Below are 16,886 nucleotides of genomic sequence, written 5' to 3'. Positions count from 1 at the left end.
TAATGTTTTTTTTTTTTTTGAGAGACAGATAGAGCATAAGCAGGGTAGGGGCAGAGAGAGAGGGAGATACAGATTCTGAAGCAGGCGCTAGGCTCCAAGCTGTCAGCACAGAGGCCAACCCAGGGCTCAAACTCATGGACCATGAGATCATGACCTGAGCGGAAGCTGGACACCTAACTGACTGAGCCACCCAGGTGCCCCTCCTTCCCAAGGTTAGCCAATTCCTAGAGACAGTAAACAACAGTATGCTTTTCAAATGCAAACCAACCACCCAGGGTCCACACCCTTAACCACTCCCTAATCATTCCCAGGGCCAGGTACCAAAACAACTCAGAGCAGCACACAAAGTCCAAAGCCCACTAGAATTACTCAAACTAGCCAATCCTAAACCTGTTTTGCCTGCCTCTACTGTTTCTCTGATGGAAATGGCAAGAAAGGCTCTTGCCTACAGTTTCCTCCTTTCCCTCCATCTCCTGACTGACTCCAGTGCTTCCCCAGGTGCCCCACCACCCTATCCCCACCCCTGCCCTGGTGTGGTGGGCCCCTTCCTCTTGGGATCTGTGAGTATAAGGAACTATGCTTTCAACAGCAATCATCATTTGATCTGTTGGCCTTACCGTATTTTAATAATAAAACAGCTGTGTGTCCTTGGAGAAGGGACAGAACTTCCTCCTCCATTTCTTTATCAGAAAAAAGAGGATAAAATTTCTTTTTCACAGTGCTCTTGTAAAGATCAACTAAAATAATATGCATCCTGTACTGTGTATATAGTAAGTACTCAATAAATACTGATGTTCCAAAATGAACAGATAAAAAATGTTAGAGATAACTCATTAAAGGCTACATAACTAGGAAGATGTAGAATCTAAATGTCACCCAGATTTTTCTGACTCCAAACCCCGTCCTTTTTTCATGTAACAGTACATTCCCCAGTCACGCATAGTCCCTCCTACTGCACTCTGAAACATCTACCATAGTAGTAAACACATACTGGATGATAGTAAGTTATGTATAAGTACATCACTAGGACAGCATGTGCTCAACAAGTTGAAAGAAGGAAAAAGAGAGGAAACAGGGGAAGGAAAGAGGGAGGGAGGGAGGGAAAGGGAAGGAATGAAGGAATGAACAGAGGAAGACAGGGACGATCCTCTCTATCTCAGGAATACAGTTAAAATTATTTCTCTCCTGGTATCTTCTTTCATTCTGGGCCCCCAGTCTACCTTCAAATAAAGGTAAAATGGCTTTATCCCTAGTTATAAAAATTCCCAACCAGGAAACACACACACCCAGTTGCATAAATTTCCCTCTACCAGTCTTTTTTATGGATCCAAAACTTCTAATAACTTCTGCCAAGTTTCCTTTTCTTATATATCAACCTTCAGGATGTTTTCAAACAATTTTTTTAAGTTTATTTATTTTGGGGGGAGAGAGAGAATGAGTGGGGGAGGGGTAAAAGGTGAGAGGAAGACAGGCTCCACGCTGTCAGCACAGAGCCCAATGCGGGGCACAATCTGACTAACCGTAAGATCATGACTTGACCTGAAATCAAGAGTCGGGCACTCAACTGACTGAGCCACCCAGGCGCCCTTCAACCTTCAAGATGTTTTTAAAACACCACTCTCTGGAGCTATTCAAGGTCAGGTCTGAATTTCCCCTGCCTGCAAAAGCTTGTATATACTCCAATGACAACTTCTTTTCTTCTCCTGTGTCATATACCTGGGCTTCCTAACTTAAAGTGGTCCAGAGACATCAAGTAAACATTTGACAGCTTCACCACCTTCAAAGAACATTGGCAACATAGAGCTCTATTTGATCACTCTTGACCCAAAACAGCAACTAGTATTCTCAAAACCACCTATAACTTAAAGAGGGTTTTGTGGTTTGGGTGGTGTTTTGTTGTTGTTGTTGTTGTTGTTGTTGTTGTTGTTGTTTTACCTTTATGGCAGAAAGCCATAAAATTTTACGATCTAGGTGAACTATATTAGGCAAAGAAAAAAGAGATTACAAATGTTGGGCTTTCACCTTCTTAAACATCTCTCTTCCATTCTTCCATTCCTTTGATGTCTTCACTGCCACCAGCCTTGTCCATGTATATCTTCCCTAGTCCTCCAAGTGGGAGGCACCATGCACAGTGTAGTCTTCTTTGTTTTACTTTTTAATGGATAATTTCAACCATACCCAACCTAGCATAATAAACTTTAAGTGCATGTGACCTGCTACATTTTCATCCTTCATGCTAACATTAATTTATTTTAGAACTCTTAAGTTGAGGGGTCTAATTGTAACAAAAAGTAGAAACTTAAAAATCTTGCCAATTTTTGCCTCTCAAAATGCATGCATGCATACATAAAATAATACAAGACACAGCTGACCAAAATTAAACAAAAAGGCCAAAATTCATTTTCAACAACTAAAAGCAGTTCAGATTTAGATCACAGAGTCAGACTTAGAACATCACAATTTCCTATGATTCTTGGGGAAAGTCAAATCTTGTCAGGGGCCTGGATCATTGCTAAAGTATTGGACCTAGATTTGAATATCTCCTTTTAATTAGCAATAAAGTAATTTCTAATTTTTATTCAACTTATAGCCCATAAAATCTTGGCCTGCTAATGGAAAAAAATGTGTAGAAACAGGTATTCCATCATACTCTTGGTCAAATCATGGTTCTTCTGATTAAACAATGTATCAAACTGGGCCAAATCCTACTAAATCTAAATTTTGCCATATTTTATATTCAGGTATGAAGCAATTTCTAAATTTTAATTCATTGCTACCGCTCTGTTCAGTTTTCTTAAAGCAATGACAACAAAAGGCAGGAAATTTTTAATATAACTTTCACTTCTGTTTATATTTTTAGCCTGTATTAGCCTTTGAGAAAACAACTTCTATAAACTCATTAATCAAAGATAAATTTTCTTTTCTGCAGCCTTTTTCTTAAAAGGCTCTAATTTTATATTATGTGCATATCTCTACTACCATTATTGACTTCGTAACAAATAGAAACCAGAACTGCTTGAAATAGTTTTCCAGACATTCATTCACTTTACTTTTGAAAACTGAATAAAAACATACAATTTTCTTTCAGTAGTCTTCTACATCTTATTGGTCATTATGGACATAGCACACATTTCCCAATAACTGCATTCTTCTGACTCTTTGTCTTTTTTTTTTTTAATGTTTATTTTTGAGAGAGAGACAGAGTGCAAGTGTGGGAAGGGCAGTGAGAGAGGGAGACACAGAATCTGAAGCAGGCTCCAGGCTCCAAGCTGCCAGCACAGAGCCCGACACAGGGTTCGAACTCATGGACCGTGAGATCATGACCTGAGCTGAAGTTGGATGCTTAACTAAGTGGCCCCCTGACTCTGTGTCTTAAAGAATCAGCTGAAGAAAATAATCTTAGAGAATGTAATATGTTACATGTAGATTTTCAAATGAACACCAATCAGAGCATGTTATATAGTCTATACAATAAGATCTTTGGAAGGATGATATCAGCAAAAATAGCACAGTAAAGCATAAAATAATATAGCACAGTAGCATAAAATTCTCTCCCCCATAAAAGTAACAATAAAAAAATAGCAAAAATTGTCAGAATCAACTTTTTTGGAATTCTGGAAATTAACCAAAGGTCTACAGCAATCCAGGGTGCATTTTATTCAAGAAAAAATGCTGAATTTTAGTTAAAAAAAAAAAGAATATCCTTTGAAGCATTTTTTCCTGTCCTATTCTGATCTTCCTCTCTGTAGCTCTGAGACAGCTTTAAAAACCAAAGCCTGCAATCATGGTGAAAACCGACAACCTGCAATCACAGCACAGACCAATAGCCTGATAGCCACCAGAGGGGGGAAAACGAGAGTGGAACTCCTTTAAAGCCTCATTTCCTGAGCATTGTCATTATTTGCCCTGTCTCATGGTTCCATGGAAATCTCCACACTCAAGGTTGTGTTTTTTTTCCTGACTCAGAGCTAACTCAGTGTACAAACTTTTTCCCTAGGAGTTTCTGTCAAAAACAATTAGAGAGAATTAATTAACTTTATGGCTGTATGAAGCAATGGATAACAGTTTTAATAAACAAAATGAAATGCTGGGGGACAAGATGCCCATAGGGGCACTGAAAATCTCCCAACATATTTCTGAGAATCTAGAAGCCCACACAATGCATAGGGCTATGTATATATCCAACACTGTAACATGCTCAGGAAAGATCTGAGAAGGTCTTAAAGCCTAGAGCCTGCTTCAGATTCTGTGTCTCTCTCTTTGCCCATCCCCTGCTCACGCTCTCTCTCTCAAAAATAAATTAAAAAAAAAAAAAAAGATTCTCTCTCTCCTTCTGTCCCTCCCCTATTCACTCTTTCTCTAAAATAAAAAAAAAAAAAATTCTGTCTAATCATTAGGTGACTATTAAGGTAACCAAATACTTTAGTGACCATACATGACAAAAAATACAGACTTTATAGAATTAGTTCAGAAAAGACACTAAGAAAATAAACAACCATGGGGAAGGAGGAGAATCTAATTCCTAGAGTAACCATATTATATATTTAAAATATAGTTTTCAGGGCACCTGGCTGGCTTAGTACAGCATGTGACTCATAATCTGTTTTGAGTTCAAGCTCCACATTCAGTATAGAGATTATGTTAAAATAAAATCTTGGAGTGCCTGAGAGGCTCAGTCAGTTAAGCAGTGGACTCTTGACTTCATCTCAGGTCATGATCTCAAGGTTCCTGAGATCAGGGCCCACACTGACAGTGCACAGAGCCTGCTTCTGATTCTCTCTCTCCCTCACTCTCTGCTCCTTCCTCATTCATGCTCACTCTCTCTCAAAATAAATCTGTAAACTTAAATTTTTTAATAAAAAAATTAAAAAATTTAAAAATTAAAAAAATAAAATCTTAACAAATGTACAGTTTTCAAAAAAAATTACTAGATGAGAAAAGAAACAAGAAAATAGGGCCTATACACAGGAAAGGAAGCAATCAACAAAAATATTGTCCCCAAGGAAGACCAGACACTGGACTTACTACATAATGACTTTTAGGAAGTTATTTGAATTATGTTCAAACAAGTAAAGAAAAATATGCTTGAAGAACAAAGGAAAGTAAAAGAATGATGTCACCAAACACAAAGTAGAACTAAAAATAAAGAAATTATTTTAAACATACACCCACACAAATTCTAGAGTTAAGGATATAATAATTGGGGCACCTGAGTGGCTTATTGGGTTAAGCGCCTGACTCTTGGTTTTGGCTCAGGTCATGATCTCACAGTTCATGAGATCAAGCACCATGTCAGGCTCTGTGCTGACAGTGCAGAGCCTACTTGGAATTCTCTCTCTCTGTCTCTCTCTGCCTCTCCTTCTATTAAAATAAATAAACTGTTAAAAAAAGGATACAATAATTGAAATGAAATATTTCCTAATGAGACTCAGCAGCAAATTTGACCAAGGGGGAAGAAAAAAATCAGCAAACTTGAATATAGTTGGTTGAGATTATTCAGTATGAGGAACAGGAATAAAAATAATAAAAAATAAAAATAAATAAAAGAGGAAAAATGAACAGAGCCTCAGAAGCTTAGGAGACAATATCAAGTATATCAACATATATATATCAGGAAACCAATAAGGAAAGGAGAAAAAGAAAGGGGAGGGAAGATTATTTGAAAAATAATGGTAAAAATCTCATAAACATGATTAAAAATCTACTCTTACAAGAAGCTCAATGACATCCAAGCAGGATAAACTCAAAGAATCACATATCACATATCACACATATCACATATCACATATCACAATCAACTTGTTGAAAGAGATAAAGAAAGAGAAAATCTTGAAAAGAGCAAGAGCAAAATTGCTAATCACATACAAACAATACCAGTAATATTCACAGCCAATTATCAGAAACCATGAAGACCAGAAGACAATGGGAATGACATATTAAAAGTGCTCAAAGAAACGGGGCACCTGGGTGGCTCAGTTGGTTAAGTGTCTGACTTCAGCTCAGGTCATTATCTCCTGGTCTGTGAGTTGGAACCCCACTTCAGGCACTGTACTGACAGCTCAGAGCCTGGAGCCTGATTCAGATTCTGTGTCTCCCTCTCTCTCTAACCCTTGCACTCTGTTCCTCTCTCTCTCTCAAAAATAAACATTAAAAAAAAATATTTTTTAAGTGCTCAAAGAAAGACTGCCAACCAAGAAACCTACACCCAGCAAAACTATCCTTCAAAACTAAAGGAGATATTATACATTTCCAGGTGAAGAAAAGCTAAAAGAATTCATTACTTGCAGAGTGCCTGGGTGGCTCAGTCGGTTGGGTGTGTGACTTCAGCTCAGGTCATGATGTCACAACTCATGGGTTCAAGCCCTGCATTGGGCTCTGTGCCGACAGCTCAGAGCCTGGGGCCTGACTCAGATTCTGTGTCTCCCTCTCTCTCTGCCCCTCCCCTGCTCGTGCTCTGTCTCTCTCTGTCTCTCAGAAATAACATTAAAAAAATTTAAAAAAAAAGAATTCATTACTTGCAAATACTAGAGTCCTTCAAGCTGAAATTAAAAGACATGAGAGAGTAACTCAAATCCACATGAAGAAAGAAAGAATACTGGTAAAGGTAATTACATAGATAAATATAAAAGTACAATCTTCTTGTTTTTAGCTTTTTTTCTAATGTATGATTTAAAAGAAAACTGCATAAAGTAACAATTGTAAATCTGTGTTGAGAGGCACACAGTGTAAAAAGATGTAATCTGGATAAAAATAGTAGTACAAATAAGGGGAAGGGGTCACAATTAGACAGGAACAAAATTGTGACATGCTACTGTAATTAAGTTAGTATTGATCCAAACTAGATTGTTACATGTGTTAATTGTAATTCTCAGGGCAATACCAAAGGAACTAACTCAAAAGAATAGTAAAATAAATGAAAAGAGAATTAAAATGGTACACTAGAAGACACCTATTTAACCAAAAAACAGTAAAGGAAGAATAAAGGAATAAAAAAATGCATAAAACATGTAGAAAACAAATTGTAAACCAGCAGAAATAAATCCTACCTTACCAGTCCATACAATGAAATGTTATTAGCCATAAAAAGGAATGAAGTACTGGTTCATATACAACATGGATGAATCTTGAAAATATTATGCTAAGTGAAAGAAGCCTCAAGAGGTCACCTATTTTTATTTCATTTATATGAAATACCCAGGATAGCCAAATTCATACAAACAGAAAATAGAGTGGTGCTATGATCTGAATCCCTCCCAAAACTCATATATTGAAATCCAAACCCCAAGGTGATGGTATTAGTAAGTAGGAAGTGGGACCTTTAGGAGATAATTAGGTCATAAGGGCAGAGACTTCATGAATGGGATTAGTGCTCTTATAAAAGTGACCACACAAAGCTATCCAACCCCTTCTGCCATGTAAGGATACAATAAGAAGTCTGAGATGTTTGCAAACTTAGGAGGGTCCTCACCCAAGCGTGCTGGCACCCTCCCTGATCTAGGACATCTAGATCCTTAGAATCAGGGACTATTTTATTATCCCCCAAAGCACCTATCTCAGAATGCAAACAATGAACATTGAATAAAAGACAATTGAAGGGTAGTGCTAACAGCAGGGCATGACCTGCATCAAATCTTAAAACAGAAGAGTTGGAAACTCAGACTTGATCAATATTTCTCCAGACTTTTTTTGTTTTGTTTTTAGAGACCATTCACTAATTTGAATGATATCTCTCAATTCTATAGGCAGAAAAACCTTTGGTGTAAAGATACCAACCATAAACTTCATTTTCATGAGTACCCATCATTTTTTTTCTTTACTCCATTTCCTGTCATCATACTGGGAAAAAGCAATGTCCATGTAGTTAACGCATCCCACACTCTAGCCTCTGTTTTTATTAACATCCTCAATTCCAATAACTTCTCAATAGCACTCCTCATGAGTCACCATCCACATATAGGCAACACTCTTGAAACTTGTTTTCACCTAACACTGCCCCATGACAAAAAAATATGAATTGCAAACATCTCTCCCCACCACCATAATCTCCTAGTTTTCATGTTTTGTTCCTCTGCCCTCTCACTTTACTTGTTCACCTATCTCAAAATACTCAAAATACCCCAAAATACTTCTATCTTTTCTCCCATTCTATTAATCACTTATTTAGCCTAAAAAGGATACCACTATGGATAAAGTGTAATGAGAAGATAGGAGAGAAGTAGGAAATAGGGTTTGGAAAGTTAGGGAGAGATCCAATTGCATAGGGCTTTTTGGACCTGGAAAGGGGTTGGGATTTTATGCTACTGAAATATTTTATTATATTCGAATTTTATGAAAAGCCATTTAAACAGAAAAATTACAAGTTGATTTACAATTTTAAAAGCTTCCTCTAATTCTTGTAGGAGAAGAGTGTAAACAAGGAGGTCAATAAAGAGGATAGTGTAGAAATCTCGGTAGGAGATGATGGCATTTTGGACATAAGTGATTCTAGAAAAAATGAAGAAAAATCAATATATTTAACATGTATCTTGGAGATATAATAAACAGGATGCATTAGATGTGTAGGATGACAGAAAAGAAAATATTTTTTTTCTTTTTTTCTAAAGCCATTTTCTTTAAGTTTATTTATTTTGAGAGAGAGAGTGCATGCACAAGCAGAGAAGGGGCAGAAAGAGAGAGGAGAGAGAATCCCATGCAGGCTCCATGCTGTCAGCACAGACCCCAACAGAGAACTTGATGCTGTGAACCACAAGACCATGACCTGAGCCAAAACCAACAGTCAGATGCTCAACTGACTGAGCCACCCAGGTGTCCCAGAAAAGAATGTATCCTTAATGATACCTTGGGTTTTGGCTTCTTCTTGGTGAATTGGCTTTTTTCTCATTATATAATATCCTTTTCTGTCTCTAATATTTTTCTTTGTTCCAAAGTCAAATTTACTTGATATTAATGCAGCCATTTGGCTTTCCTTTGATAAATGCTTGCATGATATGTTTTTTTCTATCTTTTTACTTTCCATCTGCATATATGGTTATAATTGAATTTCTAATAGAATATAGTTGGGTCATGTTTGTTAATCCAATCAGTCAATCCTTTTCATTTAATTGACCTATTAGGCCATTTATACTTAATATAATTATTGCTAGGGCTTAAATCTGTCACTTAAATATTTCTTCTCTGTTTATTTTCTTTGTTTTTTTTCCTCTCCATTTTCTTGTTTCTACTTTCCTGTCTACTACTTAAACATTTTTTAAGAATACATTTTGAATTACCTATACTTTTTAAAATATCTCTTTGTACAGTTTTTTTTAGTGGTTGCTCTATTACATTATCTTTTTTTTTGAATTTTTTTAATGTTTATTTATTTGGTGGGGGAAGGGAAGGGGCAGAGAGAGAGGGAGACACAGAGTCCAAAGCAGGCTCCAGGCTCTGAACTGTCAGCACAGAGCCCGACTCAGGGCTCAAACTCATGAGCTGTGAGATCATGACCTGAGCCAAGTCAGATGCTTCACCGGCTGTACCACCCAGGTGCCCCACTATTATATTATCTATCTAGCTATGTAATTATCCAGAGATATTATCTAGATATTACATTAATTATGTATGCATGTATGTTATTTTATATACATATTTATAATACATAAAATTACAATCCGTGGATATCATCACTTCTTTGTCTGAAGTATAGATGCCTTACCTTCCATTATGTCCCTTCACTCTTCTCCATTTACAAAATAATTATCCTAAGCAATTCTTCTACATTCACATAGAACCACATGGGTGTCATAATTTTTGTTTTAACCACCATACATAATTTAGAAAATTTAACAACAGAAGGAAAGTCTATTTTATTTACTCATATTTTAACTGTGTTCTTACTTCCTGACTTTCTAAGGTTCATTCTTTTATCATATTGTTTCTGTTCAGAGAACTTCCATTTTAAGATAGTTCTGCTGATGACAAATTCTTAGTTTTCCTTCATCTGAGAATGTCTTGATTTCCCCTTCATTCCTGAAAAAAAGAATTCTGGGTTGGCAGTTCTTTCTTTCAGCATCTGATAATATGGAATCCATATTACTTACTTTTGGAATCCATTGTTTCTAGTCAAAATCCAGAATCGTTTGAAATTTTTCTCTGGTGCTTCAAACTGCTTTCTTTTTAGTATTCAGAATTTTAATATGATGTAACTTGCCATAGATTTGTTTAGGTTTATCCTGTTTGGAATCATTCAGCTTCTCGAATCTGTAGATTTATGCCACTCAACAAATTTGGGAAGTCTTCAGCTATTATTATCATTATTATTATTATTATTATTATTATTATTATTATTATTATCCATTAGTCTTTGAATATTTTTTTAACTCCACCCTCTTTCTCCTTTCCTTCTGGGACTCTGGTGACAGAAATCTTTTCTTTTAGTCACACAGGTCCCTAAGGCTCTGGTCCTTTTTGTGTTTTATTTTTTTCCTAGTCCGTTTTTTAAAATGCACTTTCTGGGGGCACCTGGGTGGCTCAGTCAGTTAAGCATCTGACTCTTGATCTCAGCTCAGGTCTTAATCTCAGGGTCATGAGTTCAGGCCCCATGCTGGGCTCCATGCTGGGGTGAAGCCTACTTAAAATAATAAAAACAGGGTGCCTAGGTGGCGCAGTCGGTTAAGCGTCCGACTTCAGCCAGGTCATGATCTCGCGGTCCAGGAGTCCGAGCCCCGCGTGGGGCTCTGGGCTGATGGCCAGAGCCTGGAGCCTGTTTCCGATTCTGTGTCTCCCTCTCTCTCTGCCCCTCCCCCGTTCATGCTCTGTCTCTCTCTGTCCCAAAAATAAATAAACGTTGAAAAAAAAATTAAAAAAAATAATAATAATAAAAATAAAAAATAAAGAGTACCTTCTGTACAGGACCCAATGCCAAGAGGAATCTCCTTGGTTAGAACTTCCTCCCATGGGGAGGGGGAGGGGAACAGGAAGAACCTAGTAGACTTTGCCACCAAGGACCCCTCAGTCCTAGCCACAACTACTGCTGAAGACATGTACATTGACCATCAAGGACCTCTTCAGTTTTGAACCTCTGTCATTCTCAACTGTCAGAGCTACATGGAGACTTCACCTCTCACAATGGAACCAGAGACTCTACAGTCTATCTGGACAGCATGCTTGCAGCAACTCCTAGTTTTTCCCACCAAAGCCATTCCAAAAAGGCTGGGAGAGGTGACTGCACCCTCAAATCATATATTAACACAAGGTCACCAGAAACATGGAAAAGCAAGGAAAGGAAATATGATACCGCCAAGGAAATATGATACCACCAAAGAGACACAATAATTTTCCAGTAACTTACTCCAAAGAAATGGAGATCTACAAGTTACTTGAAAAAGAATTTCCAGATAATTATCATAAGGAACTCAGTAAGATTTAAGAGAACACAGACAACTCAACAAACTCAAGAACATAAGACATGAACAAGATGAGACATTCAACAAAGAAATAAATAAGAAATCATAAAAATAAACCAAACAAAAATTATGAAGCTGAAGAATAAAATGAAAAATGCGATATAGAATGTCTTGTTCTGTTTGGACAACTATAACAAAACATTATAGACTGGATAGCTTATTAATAACAGTAATTTATTTCTCACATATCTGGAGGCTGAAAGTCCAAGATTATAGTGCCAACATAGTTGGTTCTAGAGAAGGCCTTCTTCCAGACTGCTGACTTCTCGCTGTGTCCTCACATGGTGGAAGGGGCAAGGTAGCTCTCTGGACCCTCTTTTATAAGGGCATTAATTCCATCCATAATGGTTTCACCCTCATGGCCTACTACTTACCTTTTTAAGATCCTACCTCATAATATCATTACATTGGGCACTAAGATTTCAACATATGAATGGGGGGTGGGTGACAAACACCCAGACCATAGCAAAGAGCTTCAAAAGTAACTTGATCAAGCAGGATAAAGAAAACAGGGAATAAGCTCCTTGACATTGGTCTTGGCAGTGATTTCTTAAAAATGACACCAAAAGCAAAGGCAACAATAGCCTGGGTGGCTCAGCTGGTTGAGCGTCTGACTTCAGCTCAGGTCATGATCTCATCATTCGTGAGATCAAGCCCCGCATCGGGCTCTGTGCTGACAACTCAGAGCCTGGAGCATGCTTCTGATTCTGTGTCTCACTGTCTCTCTCTGCCCCTCCCCTGCTCAGGCTCTGTCTCTCTCTCTCTAAAAACTAAATAAACATTAAAACAAATTTTTAATTAAAAAAATAAAAAATGAAAACAGGATCTCAAGGAGATATTTCTACCTCCATGCTCATTGCAACATTATTCTTGATAGCTAATATATAGAAACAAACTAAATACCCATCAATGAATTCATGGTACACACACACACACACACACACACACACACACACTGCTATTCATCCTCAAAAAAGAAGGAAATTCTGCAATGTACAACAATGTGGATGAATTTAGAGGGTATTACTAAGTGAAATAAGCCAAACACAGAAAAATAAATATTGCATGGTATCACTTATGTGGAAGTTTTAAAAGTCAAACTTAGAGAACAGTTGAATAGTGGTTGCTAGGGGCTGGGGGCAAGAGAGGGAAAGAGATGTTGGTCAAAGGATATAACCTTTCGGTTATAAGAGAAATAAGTTCTAGAAATCCAATGTACATCATGGCAGTACAGCTAATAATAATGTATTCTACACTTGAAATTTACTGAGAGTACATCTTACTTGTTCTTACCCCCCCACACACACACACACAGTTAACTATGTAAGATGATAAATATGTTAATCATTGTGGTAATGATTACACGACGTACTTATATCAAAACACCACACTACACTGCACACCTTAAATATATTCAATTTTTAATTGTCAATCATATCTCAATAAAGCTGGGAAAAATTAAGTTTCATTTTTCTCTGTTGTTTACACTGGGCCATTTCTTTTTTTCTTCTAGTTTACTGATTCTTTCCTCTGTCCCATCCATTCTGCTGTTGAATCCATCCACTGAACTTTTTATTTTGGTTATTGAATTTTTTAGTTCTAAATTTCCCTTTGATTCTCCTTTATATCTTATATTTCTTTGCTGAGACATTCTAGCTCTTTACTGAGGCTTTTCACTTTTTCATTGGTTTCAAGAATGTTCATAATTGCTTGTTTTAGCATTTTTACTGTAGCTGCTTTAAAATCTTTGTCAGATAATCTAACATTCTGTCATCTTGGTGTTGACATCTATTGATTGTCTTTTTCATTCAGTTTGAGAACTTTCTAGTTCTTGGTATGATGGGTGATTTTGAATTAAGAACTTAAACATTTTCCTACTGTGTTGTAAAACTTTGTGTATATATATTTTTATTTATCTATTTATTTTTTGAGAGAGACAGAGCCAAAGTGCAAGCAGGGAAGGAGCAAAGAGAGAGAGGAAGACACAGAATCTGAAGCAGGCTCCAGGCTCCAAGCTGTCAACACAGAGCCCAATGCAGGGCTCAAACCACACCCGTGAGATCATGATCCAAGTCAGATGGACACTTAACCAACTGAGCCCCCAGGTGCCCCTAGAACTGTATTTTATTAAATCTTCTGTTTTAGGTAATTTTTTTCCTCTAAAACTTCTCAGGAAGGTCAAGGGAAAGTTGGCACTGCTGCATTTCTGCCAGGTGGAGGCAGAAGTCTAAGTTTCCACTTAGCCTCAACTGACACCTGCAGTGGGGAGAGTCTCCTCATCACCAGCTTCTAGGGTGGGAGATCCAGCTCTCTGTGCGGTCTCCACTGACACCACGGGGCTTTATCATAAGTCTGACAGGATAAAAGTCCCTACTTCTCTGACACCACTCCGGTGGGATTGATGGGCTACCCTGTTCTAGCCTTGTCAAGATGAAACTGTAAGCTCCCCCCATTCCACCTTTGCTGGTGTGGGCGGCAGGGAACCATAGTTTTTGTATGGTGTTGGACTGGAATAGAGAGCAGTTAATGTCTAAAAGTCGTCTGATTTCCTAGACGACCCCTTTCCTGGAATTTTGGATAGAAAGATCCTGCTTTTATGGGACTCTGTCTGCATTCAGTAGCATTTCTAGGTTGCTGGCTTTTCAGATCCAATTCTCAATTCCCAAGTTCCCAAGTAAGTCTGCCTTTTGCTCTCCATCTTTCAGTGGCTTTTAATGTTTATTTTATATATAAGGTCCAAGATTTTTAGCTGTACTTACCAGGAGGAATATGGAAAAGCACGTCCAGAAGTAGAACTTTATTTTAACTTTATTTTAAATATTATAGATACGGTTTTTATCTACAATGTCCTTGGGAATACTACTCTACTCATTATTCTCTTTTTTTTTCTTACAGTAGTTTGTGTAGGACTTAACCACAGTCATTTGTGTTGTTCATGTTTAAGCACAATAAGTATTCCTGAGCTCCCAGGGGGAGCCCCCTCATTAGGGGAGTAGGGTGAACCAAAAAAGCTTTCTTAGTTTTGTGGTTACAGGGCCCACAGTTCTATCATTAATGACTGATAATTCCACATATGTCCACAGTTCTTTCTGAAATCTGCTTTCCTTTCTCTCTTCCTACTCTCATTGGAGTCTTTTTCTGTCTTTAGTATCAGTTTGGTTCTACTTCCTACAGCACCTTTTCAACAGGGTTTTGTTCTGGAAAGGAACTTTGGCAGGTTTCAAGCCTTCACAGGCTGACAGCAATGTCAAGTTTTTTGTCTCCCTGAACTCACACACACATTGGGACTTACAAAGTCCAAACTCCCAGTTTAAGCTGGTTTTCCCAGATTGCCTGAGTTCCCTCCCACTTGTGAGGGGAGCCCCTTTCTTTCAAGGGTGAGCATTTGTTATTGATTTCAAAAGTTCCTAGCTCTCAGTTTCCTTCTGCACTTTTAAGCATAGCCGTGTTTTGCCATATTTTGGAGTTTGGGGCTCTCTGGTCATCTAGTTTTGTTGAAAATGCTGCCTGTGGGATTTTGGTCTTATTATCTTAGTTTCTACATCTGTTTTGTGCGAATATTCATGCCGATTCAAAAACTGTTGAATTGCCACATGGCCATTGAATTGTCACCATCGTCACATGGCCTTCCCTCAAAATCCTCCTTTAAAATGGATAAACTCCCTCCTCTATAACATCATGTTTCAAAGTTTCATTTGCCTTCAAATTCTACTGAATTCATTCTTGCCAAAATCACCAGTTAGATTCTTACAATTAAACCTGCTTTCCTGTTTTTTCTCTGACCACTCCAAATAATTTATTTGATTTTTAGCCAAACAGTAGCATTCAATTCCTTGAGTGTGTGTGTGTGTGTATACATACACGTATATATACATACACACATATATACATATATGTACATATGTACGTATATGTGTGTGTACATATATACATATACATGTGTATATACATATATACATATATATGTATATATATACACGTACGTATACACACACACGTATATATATGTATACACACACACACACACACACACACACATATATCAGGACCTCGGCACATGCTGGTATTTCTAGCTAGATGCACTTTCCTTTCCTCTCCCCACATTCCTCCACTCTCAGATCTCAGCATTCACCAATTCCTCAAAACTGGGTTGTGTCTCATATACATTTCTTACTTTGTGCTCAAGCTGGTAGTTCTTAGAATGCTGTATCATAACTGTCCATTTATTGTTACAGAAACTGGTCTGGATCACCCGGCAGAAGAACCAAGCAGCACTGGGAGATCTTGGAAGGCAGGTTTATTTTACACCGGTGGGCTCAGAGGAGATCGTTCTCCAGAGGTCTGAGTCCCAGTCATAAGCAGAGGGGACAATTTATAGTCCGTTACTTCGCATTCCTCATTAGTAGTAATTTGGTGCCAGCAGCAAGCAGGGTGGGAAGAAGAACCCAGAAGGGGAGGCTTCAGGCAGGGACCGCGATTCCCCTATCAGTCCTGTCGGCCATCTTACAACAGATTTTTCCCTGTCGCTCTCTCTCAATCCTCACCATAAATAATTTCTTTCAGAGTAGGTGCAATGTTTTCTTCACCTCCACAACCTTAGTCATAGTGTAATCCCTAGTACATTCCTCCAGTAAGTATTGAATGAGTTAATGAAAAAAAAAAAGAGTCCTTTTATCAACCTAGTCTTTTCAGCATAAATATGTTCACAAATAATCTTATTTTTATTAATAGACGTATTATTTTACTGAACATGCAGGCAGTCATCCGTACTGCAACAAATTTACAGAAGTACCAAGAAGTAAAATTAAAATCACCTGTGCTATAATAATCCCGATATTCAATGATAACTGCTGTTAAAATCTTTAATTTATATCCTTCCAGTCTTTTTTTTCCTCTGTGTTTATACCTATAGATGAGAATAATCTTGCAAATAGTCACTTTTGAAGTTTTATACATGAGGAAGCTTAAAATGAAACTGTTTCAAATGTGAGGCAACATGATGTAGATGTTGTATAGGCTCTCAAGCCCAGAGTGCCTTAGTTCCAACACTGTCTACCACTTACAAGCTATGTAAACATGGACTGGTTACAGCACTTCTCTGGGCCTCTCAGTTCAGTAGTAAAATGGGCTTAATGACAGTATCTGTCTCATGGAATTGCAATCAGGGCTAAATGAAGTAATATTTGTGACGTATTTAAAAGAGCCCCCTGCACGAAAGTTTGCAGCTAAAGACATAAAATAAATAATCGTGATTCTCTGCATGCTTCTCATCATAACATCCTGAAAAATAACACTATGCAGAGAAATTCTCAGCCAGACTGGAAAGGAAAATAAAAGAAAAAGAAAATACTTCTTCTTCTGGAAGAAAGAGGAAGTCATGAAAGGAATAGAGCAAGGAGGTCAAATTCCAAACCTCCATGGGATATGGGAAATGAACTACAG

General features: G+C 37.7%; 1 protein-coding gene and 1 pseudogene across 3 annotated transcripts in view; both read right to left on the bottom strand.

Annotated features, from left to right (window-relative positions):
* Positions 1-10,619, bottom strand: part of LOC106983757 (calcyclin-binding protein-like) — a 44,974-nt pseudogene extending 34,355 nt beyond the window's left edge.
* The window catches only part of TTC29 (tetratricopeptide repeat domain 29), a 658,543-nt gene that overhangs the window by 560,139 nt on the left and 81,518 nt on the right, over positions 1-16,886 (bottom strand). The gene's annotated exons all lie outside the window — the stretch shown is intronic.

The sequence above is a fragment of the Acinonyx jubatus genome, chromosome B1, assembly GCF_027475565.1.
Source record: "Acinonyx jubatus isolate Ajub_Pintada_27869175 chromosome B1, VMU_Ajub_asm_v1.0, whole genome shotgun sequence".
NCBI lineage: Eukaryota > Metazoa > Chordata > Mammalia > Carnivora > Felidae > Acinonyx > Acinonyx jubatus.
Note: the sequence above shows the minus strand (reverse complement) of the source record. Positions and strands in the feature narration are given on the sequence as shown.